Below are 11566 nucleotides of genomic sequence, written 5' to 3' on the forward strand. Positions count from 1 at the left end.
CTGCTGTGAATTCAGTTAGGGACAGTCTGGTGTTCAAGACTCTGAGGGACAGTTAGAGATAGCGATTTGCTATATAATATTGTGCTTTACCCAGGCTACATTATCAATCATTGTAGCTTTCTTTTGCCTTGCAGCGCTGTTCACAGCTGTCTGCAAGGTCTGTGTGAGTGCAGCTCACGCTGTACTGTGTCCTGCAGCCACCTCTAGTTGTAGGCCGCTCAGCGTGCGTCACTGCCTCATACATTTTTTTTGTTTTATTGGTGCTCAATTTTCATTAATTCTCCTATTAGTGTGCATCCATCCGTATCCATCTACATTAGTTGCAAACACTATAGGAGTAGACAGCGGAGCCTTTCTGCAGCCTTTCAGTGCTAGTGCCCAGTTCTCTGCACTGTTCATGGCTGTCTGTGAGGTCTCTGTGTGTGAGTGCAGCTCACGTTGTAGTGTGTTGTGCACCACCTCTGGTTGTAGTCCACTCAGCGTGTGTCACTGCCTCATACATAGTCCTTTTTTTGTTTTATTGCAGCTCATTTTTCCTGATTTTTTTCTCCTATTAGTGTGCCTCCATCCGTATCCATCTACATTGGTTGGTTGCAAACAATATATAGGAGTAGATAGAGGAGCCTTTTTTCTGGCTTGTGCCCTGCAGCCGCAGCCAGATTAGTATTAGCCTATTTTTTGGAACCTCATCTATTGCATTGTAGGTTACCTTCCGGCATTGTAATAGCTCCAAAAAGTTTGTGATACTATCGCTTTCACATCTTTGGTCACATCCTTTTTGTTTTTTTGAAAAAAAAACAGGTAAATAAAGTTCACCAAACACTCCACTTGACAGTTGTGTAGGCCACATTAGCTCATATTAAAGTGTAGTCCACACACTTTATAAAATTAGTATTTCTTATACCTGTTAGCAGCTGTTCAGGAATAAGCACACTAAGCCCCCCCTTTGTACTTTTCTGCTTATCTTTATCAGTCTACCAAGATGAAGAAATCAGGGAGTAAGGCACATGGTCGTGGGCGTGGAGTTTCAGCAGGGAGAGGACATGGGGATTCTGTGCCTGCTGCGGGCACCAGTGACTCAGCATCCCCCAGTTTTACCAGGCAACAGTCCTTTAGGCGTAGCTTTGTAGGACCTCGCTGTACCCCACTGCTGCGGGACAAACAAATTGAAGCCGTTGTCGGATGGATGGCAGCTAACGCATCGACTTCAATTACTTCCACATTCTCTCAGGGCCAGAGCACTGAAGAGCAACCATCTGTCTCTTCACCACCAGCCAAATTGCCCAGGCAGTCAGAGAGCCCTGGACAGGAGCCATCTCTACTTCTGTTCTCTGAATCTCTTGGCTTGGAAACAGGGGACCAGCCAAGCAGCATTCTAGAATGTGAAGAAAAGGGAGAGTATGCAGTGATGCGCAACTGCTTTGTCCCTCTGAATCTGAAGAGGCGGGTGGGCCAGTGCCTATGGTCAGCACACCTCAGTACGCATCAGATGATGAGACTCAGGTGCCACTTTCTGTTGCGTACTGTGCTGGCGAGACTACCCAGGAGAAGCAGGTGTTTGAAGAGGGGAGTGTAGATGATGAGGTCCTTGACCCATCATGGCGTGAGGAACAGGAAGGTGGTGGGAGCAGCTCTGAGGAAGAGATTCCCCGAATGGCCAAAACAGGAGGGAGAGGGAGGGGGCAGACTTGGTTGCCTGTTGCCTCCACTTCGGCACCCGTTAGGAGCATTTCTCTTCCAAAACCCAAAACAGGTGCTCCCAGGACTTGCAGTGCGTGGTCCTTTTTTGACACAGTTGCAGATGATATTTGCTTTGTCAAATGCAAGCTGTGTAATCATAAAGTCAAAAGAGGGAAAGTGTCAGCAACCTGAATACCACAAATATGTGGAAACATGTGTGGACCAAGCACGTGGTGGAGTTACAAAGACACACTGAAGTTGTAGACCAACCTACAGCACCACCTACCACCTCTTCAGCTCGTGTTATAGCCTCTTCCTCCAGCTCACACACAGCTGGTTCGGCTTCCTCACAGGATCACGATGGAAGAACCTCTGGCACTGTTGTCCAGAGACCCAGTGACATTCCACCTACAGCACAATGTTCCCTGTCCTCACACTCCCAGGCCACTCTGCAGCCATCGGTAGCACAGGCATGGGAGAAAAGGCGGCCATACTCGGCAAACCATCCCCGAGCACAGGCTCTGAATGCTGGCATTGCAAAACTACTGTCCCTTGAAATGCTCTCATTCAGGCTGGTGGAGCCTGACACCTTCCGTAACTTCATGGCATTGGCAGTCCCACAATACACAGTGCCCATCCGCTTTTATTTCAGCAGGCAAGCTGTCCCTGCCCTGCAAAAGCATGTGGAGGGAAAAATTAAACATGCGCTACTAAACGCCGTCAGTAGCAAGGTCCACCTGACCATCGATGCGTGGACCAGTAACCATGGACTGGGACGATACCTTTCCCTCACTGCCCATTGGGTCAATGTTGTGGAGCCGGGTACAGATCTTGAGAGTGGCGCTGTATGTGTTCTGCCAACTCCAAGGATTGCAGGAATCCAGTCTCTACACATTGACTCCTCCTCATACTCCAGTTCCTCTGAATCAGCGCTGCAGGAGCCTGTTACGACCGATATGAGCACAGCCGTGGCCAAACGTCAACAGGCCGTACTGAAATTAATTTCTTTGGGGAATCAAAGCCACACAGCGCAGGAGCTCTGGAATGCCATCAAGTAGGAGAGCGACGTGTGGTTTGTGCCAGCGAATCTCCAGCCAGGCTTGGTAGTGTGTGACAATGGACGAAATCTGGTGGCAGCTCTGGGCCTAGGCTACCTCACTCACATCCCATGTCTGGCACATGTGCTGAACTTGGTCGTGCAGAGCTTTCTGAGGGACTATCCGGATCTTGATGCACTGCCGCACAAGGTCCGCATAGAGTGCGCTCACTTGCGGCGTTCCAGCATGGCAAAATCGCGCATTGCAGCTCTGCAGCGCCGATTCCGCCTTCCGGAACATCGCATCATATGTGACCTACCCACCAGGTGGAATTCTACGTTGCATATGTTGGAGCGGTTGTGTGAGCAGCAGGCAGCAGTAATGGAGTACCAGCTGCATCAGGCACAAACAAGTTGCACTGTGCGCCGGTCACACTTCAGCACCACTGAATGGGCCTTTATGAAGGACACCTGCCACGTTTTGCGCTCCTTCGATGATTCCACGCGGATGGCGAGTGCAGATGATGCACTAGTCAGCATGACTGTCCCCCTTATCTGCCTGCTTCAAAAAACACTGCAAGCACTAAGGGAGGAGGTTTTGGAAAAGGTGGAGGATGAGGAGTCACAAATGCCATCTGCTTCTGGACAGTCTGCGCAATGTGGTTCCTCACAAAAGCCTAGGCAGGGGACATTTTGTGAGGAGGATGGGGAGTCAATGGAAGAGGAAGACTTCTCTCCAGAGGAGGGAGGTACACAATGCTCTAGTAGTCAGTATGTAGAGCGAGGGTGGGGTGATGCAGAGCAGGCAGAGATGACACCTCAAGCAGGGGACAGCATTTCTTGGGCAGTAGGGAGTCTGCAGCACATGGTTGATTTCATGCTGCAGTGCCTGAGAAACGACCGCCGCATCGCCCACATTCTCAACACAGCTGATTATTGGGTGTACACCCTCCTAGATCCTCGCTACCGGGACAACTCACAAAGCCTCATAACACCGTTGAACCGGGAGCGTAAAATGCGGGAGTACCAAGACACACTGGTGCATTCCATCATGTTCTTCATTCCACCTGAGAGCAGTGCTGCTAGTGCTTTACAAAGCAGCTCTGTGCGTCGAGGCAGTGGAGGAAGCTCTGCACAAAGAGGGAGCAGAGACAGCACCTCAGCACAAGGCAAGACCAGTATGGCCCAAATGTGGCAAAGTTTTGCGTGCCCGCCACAAATGTCTACACCATCACAGATGGCTCCAGTCAGCAGGAGGCAACGTTTCTGTCAGATGGTGACAGACTACATGTCTTGCCCTCTCAGTGTACTCCAAGACGGCTCTTCCCTCTTCAAGTTTTGGGTCTCTAAGCTGGATACATGGCCAGAGCTTAGCCAGTATGCATTGGAGGTGCTGGCTTGCCCTGCTGCTAATGTATTATCGGAACGCGTCTTTAGTGCCACAGGTGGTGTACTAACAGACCGTCGCACGCAACTATCCTCCGATAACGTTGACCGGCTTACTTTTCTGAAAATGAACAAGGCCTGGATCTCGCCGGAATTTGCCAGTCTTCTTCCAGAATAAATAACTGGTTGGTAACAGTATCCAGGTCTCCTATTGTGTTCATGTTTCTACCACCTGAACTGTAATCCCTGAGCTCCAACACCACCAGTTGTTGCTCTGAAGTTCCGTCTGCACAGAGAAAAACACTTTGCTCCTGTGTTAGTGGGGTTCAGTAACACCAGCTGCTCCCCTCCTGTGTCCGGCAAAGTCTCCTGCTGCCTCCACATTCAAACTACAGCAGATTTTACACTTGCTCCAAGTAGGCCTCAGCCTACTCCATGATAGACCCTGGGCTCCAACACTGCCAGTTGCTGCTCAGAAGTGCCATCTGCACAGAGAAAAACACTAGCTCCTGTGTTAGTGGGGTTCAGTAACACCAGCTGCTCCCCTGCTGTGTGTCCGGCAAAAACTCCTGCTGCCTACACATTCAAACTACATCAGATATAAAACTTGCTCCAATTAGGCCTCAGCCTAAACCCTGATTGAACCTGGGCTCCAACACCGCCAGTTGTTGCTCAGAAGTGCCGTCTGCACAGAGAAAAACACATGCTCCAGTGTTAGTGGGGTTCAGTAACGCCAGCTGCTCCCCTGCTGTGTGTCCGGCAATATCTCCTGCTCCCTCCACATTCAAACTACATCAGATTTTACACTTGCTCCAAGTAGACCTCAGCCTACTCCATGATTGACCCTGGGCTCCAACACTGCCAGTTGCTGCTCAGAAGTGCCGTCTGCACAGAGAAAAACAAATGCTCCAGTGTTAGTAGGGTTCAGTAACGCCAGCTGCTCCCCTGCTGTGTGTCCAGCAATGTCTCCTGCTCTGTCCACATTCACACTACTACTGATTTCAAACGTGATCCAATTAAGCCTCTGACTCCTCTCTGTCTCTGTATTTACCCTGGCCTCCAACACCGCCAGTTGCTGCTCAGAAGTGCCGTCTGCACAATCAACACTTGTTCCTGTGTTACTGGGGTTCAGTAACGACAGCTGATCCCCTGATGTGTGTCCGGCAATGTATCCTGCTCTGTCCACATTCCCACTACTAGTAGCAACTGGCAGTGTTGGAGGCCAGGGTAAATACTAGAGACAGAGTGGAGCCAGAGGCCTAATTGGAGCACGTTTAAAATCAGTAGTAGTCTACAACAGATATTAAACTTGATGAAATTAGGCCTCAGCCTACACCCTGATTGACCCTGGGCTCCAACATCCCCAGTTGCTGCTCAGAAGTGTCGTCTGCACAGTCAACATAAGCTCCAGTGTTATTAGGGTTCAGAAATGTCATCTGATCCCCAGCTGTGTGTCCAGCAATTTCTCCTGCTCTGTCCACACTCACACAACTACAGATTTGAAACTTGCTCCAATTAGGCCTCTATCTCCACTCTGTTTGTAGTATTTTCCCTGGGTTCCAGCACCGCCAGCTGTTTCCCGGCATTGTCTTTGGCACAAGTACTCCCTCCTGCCCAGCCTGGTTCCAGCACGCCTGCTGTTTCCGGGTAGTATCAACGTCACTGTGCCACCAATACGTTGTCCTGTTGTGTTGCGGTCGGGTTAGCCGAGTCTACGGTGCCTGCATTTTATGGGCTTCCTATGTGGGCTGCGGGATCTGGCAACAAAGGCTGGTCCCGTAGTGCCAATAGGACAAGCACCCCCTGTAGGACTGTGGGTTTCGGGAACTGCGGCCGGCTCACGGCCTTGCAACTTTGTTTTTCATGGGTACCTTCTGCTACCCATCCGGGTTCCAGCACCACCAGCTGGTTCTCGGCAGTGCCTTTGGCTTAGATGCCTTCTTCTCGGTATCCGAGTTCCAGCAACGTCTGCTGGTCCTTGGTAGTGCTTTCTAGCACAGGTACCTCCTGCTTAGTAACCGGTTTCCAGAACCATCAGCTGTTCCTCGGTAGTGCCATTGGCTCTTGTTCCTTCTGCTGCCCATCCGCATTCCAGTACTGTCAGCTGGTTCTAGGTAGTTCCTCAGCCTTCTTGTACCTTCTGCAACATTTCCAAGTTCAAGCTTTTGGAAATGGTTTTTGGTTATCACTCTGGATCTCCCTGACGATGACCCTGAAGACGACGAGCCTGAAGACCACCCCGAAGAAGACGACGACCACAAAAACGATGACCCTGAAGACGACGACCCGGAAGACTACCCCGAAGAAGACCAAAAAGATGACCCTGAAGAAGATGACCAAGAGGACAAACAACATGAAGACAACCACTAAGATACAGAACAACAAGAGACAGAAGACCAAGAAGCAGAAGACCAAGAAGCTGAAGAATAAAAAGCAGAAGAACAAAAAGCAGAAGAATATTAAGCATATGACTAAAAAATCAGAGCAAAAGATATTATCTAAATTATAAGCAGAAGAAGACTAAGCAGTGTATGGGAGTGAGTCCGTTCCTCCTCGTGGTGCCTCTGGAAAATGCCTGCTGCTGCAGGCCAAACTGAACGCGGACAAATCCTGTTGTAAATCTTTTGTGACAGGCAGAACGGAAGGTGTAATCTTCAAACTTTTATAGATAGCAACTACAGGAATGCCTGTCACAATAAGAATATGATGAAGAAGAAGAATAGGAAGAAGATGAAGAAGTAGAATATGAAGAAGAATAGTAGTTGAATAAGAAGAATATGAAGAATGTAAAAAAAAAGAATAATAGGAAGAAGGTGAAGAAGAAGAAGATGAATAAGGTGAAGAAGAAGTTGATGAAAAAGATGCTGCTGCTGCTGAGGATCATGAAGGAGAAAGTGTTGGAGAAGTAAAAAAGAAGATGAAGAGCATGGAAGTAGTGAAACATACATTTCTGACAAAATATAAAAAAGGTTAACATAGTCAATATCTTTGTAACTCCGAACGTCTTTAAAAAAAAATGTATTCCTGCTATTCCATTTGATTGGGCTAAACCTCTATGCCTTTAACCGCTTCCCGACCGCCCACTGTAGATAAACGTTGGCGCTTGCTGGGCTTTCTGCAGCGCCAACGTTTATCTACTGTTGGCGGTTTTGTGCCCCCCGGGACCCCCACATACCTTATAACGCGTGGATCCCGGTGCACAATGCATGCTGGGACCCCCGACGTCATCGAGACCTGATTGGTTCAGGTCCTGATGACGTCAATGTCACAGCAGCCAATGGGAGCGATCGCTGGGAAAGCTGCTTGTTTCCCGGCGATCTCACTCATTGTAATGCGGCTTCTCCTCTGATCTCACACTGACAGATGATCAGAGGTGAAGCAGCGTTACTGTGTGACTAGATCACTGCCTGGCACAGCTGTGCCAGGCAGCGATCTTGTCACACAGTAACGCTGCTTCACCTCTGATCATCTGTCATTGTGAGATCAGAGGAGAAGTCGCGTTATTATGTGCCAGGCAGCGATCTTGTCACATAGTAACGTTGCTTCACCTCTGATCATCTGTCAGTGTGAGATCAGAGGAGAAGTGGCGTTACTATGAGTCAGATCGCAGGGCTGCGATCTTGTCACAAAAATAAAAAAAAGTAAAGAAAAAAAAAGCAGGTACACAGGTTAAGGCTAGGGTTAGGGCTAGGGTTAGGGCTAGGGTTAGGGCTAGGGTTAGGGCTAGGGCTGGGATTACGGTTATGGGTGTGTTGGTGTTAGGTTTGTGGTTAGGGTTATGGTTAGGGCTGAGATTAGGGTAAGGGGTGTGTTGGGGTTAGGGTTGGAATTAGAATTGGGGGTTTCCACTGTTTAGGTACATCAGGGGCTCTGTAAATGCAATATGACGCCCGCAGACCATTCCATCAAAGTCTGCATTTCAGAACGTCACTACTTCCCTTCCGAGCCCCACCGTGTGCCCAAACAGTAGTTTTCTCCCACATATTGGGTACCAGCGTACTCAGGACAAATTAGACAACAACACTTAGGGTCCCAATTTCTCCTGTTGCCCTTGTGAAAATAAAAATTGGGGGCTAAAAGATTATTTTTGTGGAAAAAAAAAGATTTTTTTTATTTTCACGCCTCTACATTATAAACTTTACTGAAACATTTGGGGGTTCAAAGTGCTCACCACACATCTAGATAAGTTCCTTGGGGGGTCTAGTTTCAAAAATGGGGTCACTTGTGGGGGGTTTCCACTGTTTAGGTACATCAGGGGCTCTGCAAACACGACATGACACCCGCAGACCATTCCATCAAAGTCTGCATTTCAGAATGTCACTACTTCCTTTCCGAGCCCCACCGTGTGCCCAAACAGTAGTTTTCTCCCACATATGGGGTACCAGTGTACTCAGAACAAATTGGACAACAACTTTTGGGGTCCAATTTCTCCTGTTACCCTTGTGAAAATAAGAAATTGGGGGCTAAAAGATCATTTTATGGAAAAAAAATAATTTTTTATTTTCATGGCTCTACGTTATAAACTTCTGTGAAGCACTTGGGGGTTCAAAGTGTTCACGACACATCTAGATAAGTTCTCTAAGGGGTCTAGTTTCCAAAATGGGGTCACTTGTGGGGGGTTTCCACTGTTTAGGTACATCAGGGGCTCTGCAAACACGACATGACACCCGCAGACCATTCCATCAAAGTCTGCATTTCAGAACGTCACTACTTCCCTTCCGAGCCCCACCGTGTGCCCAAACAGTAGTTTTCTCACACATATGGGGTACCAGTGTACTCAGAACAAATTGGACAACAACTTTTGGGGTCCAATTTCTCCTGTTACCCTTGTGAAAATAAGAAATTGGGGGCTAAAAGATCATTTTATGGAAAAAAAATAATTTTTTATTTTCATGGCTCTACGTTATAAACTTCTGTGAAGCACTTGGGGGTTCAAAGTGTTCACGACACATCTAGATAAGTTCTCTAAGGGGTCTAGTTTCCAAAATGGGGTCACTTGTGGGGGGTTTCCACTGTTTAGGTACATCAGGGGCTCTGCAAACACGACATGACACCCGCAGACCATTCCATCAAAGTCTGCATTTCAGAACGTCACTACTTCCCTTCCGAGCCCCACCGTGTGCCCAAACAGTAGATTTCTCACACATATGGGGTACCAGTGTACTCAGAACAAATTGGACAACAACTTTTGGGGTCCAATTTCTCCTGTTACCCTTGTGAAAATAAGAAATTGGGGGCTAAAAGATCATTTTATGGAAAAAAAATGATTTTTTATTTTCATGGCTCTACGTTATAAACTTCTGTGAAGCACTTGGGGGTTCAAAGTGTTCACGACACATCTAGATAAGTTCTTTAAGGGGTCTAGTTTCCAAAATGGGGTCACTTGTGGGGGTTTTCCACTGTTTAGGTACATCAGGGGCTCTCCAAATGCGACATGGCATCCGATCTCAATTCCAGCCAATTCTGCATTGAAAAAGTCAAACGGCACTCCTTTCATTCTGAGCTCTGCCGTGTGCTCAAACAGTGGTTTAGCCCCACATACGGGGTATTGGCGTATTTGGGAGAAATTGAACAAAAAATTTTGTGTTCATTTTCTCTTTTTACACTTGTGAAAATAAAAAAAAATGGTTTTGAAGAAAAATGTTTGTGAGAAAAAGTTAAATGTTTATTTTTTCCTTCCATATTCCATTCATTCATGTGAAGCACCTGAAGGGTTAATAAACTTCTTGAATGTGGTTTTGAGTACATTGAGAGGTGCAGTTTTTAGATTGGTGTCACTTTTGGGTATTTTCTGTCATATTGACCCCCCAAACTCACTTCAAATGTGAGGTGGTCCCTAAAAAAAATGGTGTTGCAAATTTTGTTGTAAAAATGAGAAATCGTTGGTCAACTTTTAACCCTTATAACTTCCTAAAAAAAAAAATAATGTTTCCAAAATTGTGCAGATGTAAAGTAGACATGTAGGAAATGTTATTTATTAACTATTTTGCGCGATATCACTCTCTGATTTAAGGGCATAAAAATTAAAAGTTTGAAAACTGCAAAATTTTCTAAATTTTCGCCAAATTTTGATTTGTTTTAACAAATAAGCGCAGATCATATCTAAAAAATTTTACCACCATCATGAAGTACAATATGTCATGAGAAATATGTCAGAATCAGTAGGATTCGTTGAAGCGTTCTAGAGTTATGACCTCATAAAGTACAGGAAAGATGTATATCTTTGTACCGTGTTAGCCAGTAGATAGAAAAATATTCAGGATTGAGAGTCCTCAGTAGTTGATACCTTTTAATGGCTAACTGAAAAGATGGTAACACATTGCAAGCTTTCGAGACTACTCAGGTCTCTTCATCAGGCTAGACTAATACAAAATCTGAAGTCACATATTTATGCACAATACAGCCTAGAAAAAATGCAATAGATAAGACAAGTGACGTGAAGCAGAACTATCAATATGGGAGAGGGAGAAACATAAATATAAACATTGGACCAGTTCATAGATAAGGAGTCCGGATGTTTTATGGTCCTCTGATTGGGGTCTAGCTCTGTGTTGTGATGCCCCCACAAGGTTTTAAATGTAAGTGGGGGAGACAGGGCAAAAGCTTAGAACAAGGATGAATGCTCATCGTCACACAATAAGAGAAAAAAGAATGGATCTACCTGTGGCAAAACATTTCTGTATCCCTGATCACAGCAACGTGGATATGAAATTACTGGTATTGAAAGGTAACTTCAATTCTCAGAGGGAGAGACGAGTTTGGGAGTACAAATTTATGACGGCCTTTGACACTCTCAGTGCTGGAATGAATGTGTCGCATGGATTTATGTCTTTTTACATCAATTAAGGAATTTCCTTTTAAAACCTTGTGGGGGCATCACAACACAGAACTAGACCCCAATCAGAGGACCATAAAACATCCGGACTCCTTATCTATGAACTGGTCCAATGTTTATATTTATGTTTCTCCCTCTCCCATATTGATAGTTCGGCTTCACGTCACTTGTCTTATCTATTGCATTTTTTCTAGGCTGTATTGTGCATAAATATGTGACTTCAGATTTTGTATTAGTCTAGCCTGATGAAGAGACCTGAGTAGTCTCGAAAGCTTGCAATGTGTTACCATCTTTTCAGTTAGCCATTAAAAGGTATCAACTACTGAGGACTCTCAATCCTGAATATTTTTCGACCTCATAAAGTGACACTGGTCAGAATTGAAAAAATTGGCCCGGTCACGAAGGCAAAAACAGGCTCGGGTGCGAAGGGGTTCATGTCTCCTCCATCTCCCCCAATACATTCTACATTATTATTAGTTGTTTTTCTTCATGTAGAATTAACCTACAAGGAAAGAAAGGGTTTATTTTAATTCCGATATTTCTGTCCCATTGACTTGCATTGGTTTCCTTTATCAAAATCGGGGATATCCGATACTTTTTGGGTATCGGTCCGATCCAATCCGATCCGA

The sequence above is a fragment of the Dendrobates tinctorius genome, unplaced genomic scaffold (genome assembly GCF_039654945.1).
Source record: "Dendrobates tinctorius isolate UK_male_01 unplaced genomic scaffold, ASM3965494v1 ptg000040l, whole genome shotgun sequence".
Taxonomy (NCBI): domain Eukaryota; kingdom Metazoa; phylum Chordata; class Amphibia; order Anura; family Dendrobatidae; genus Dendrobates; species Dendrobates tinctorius.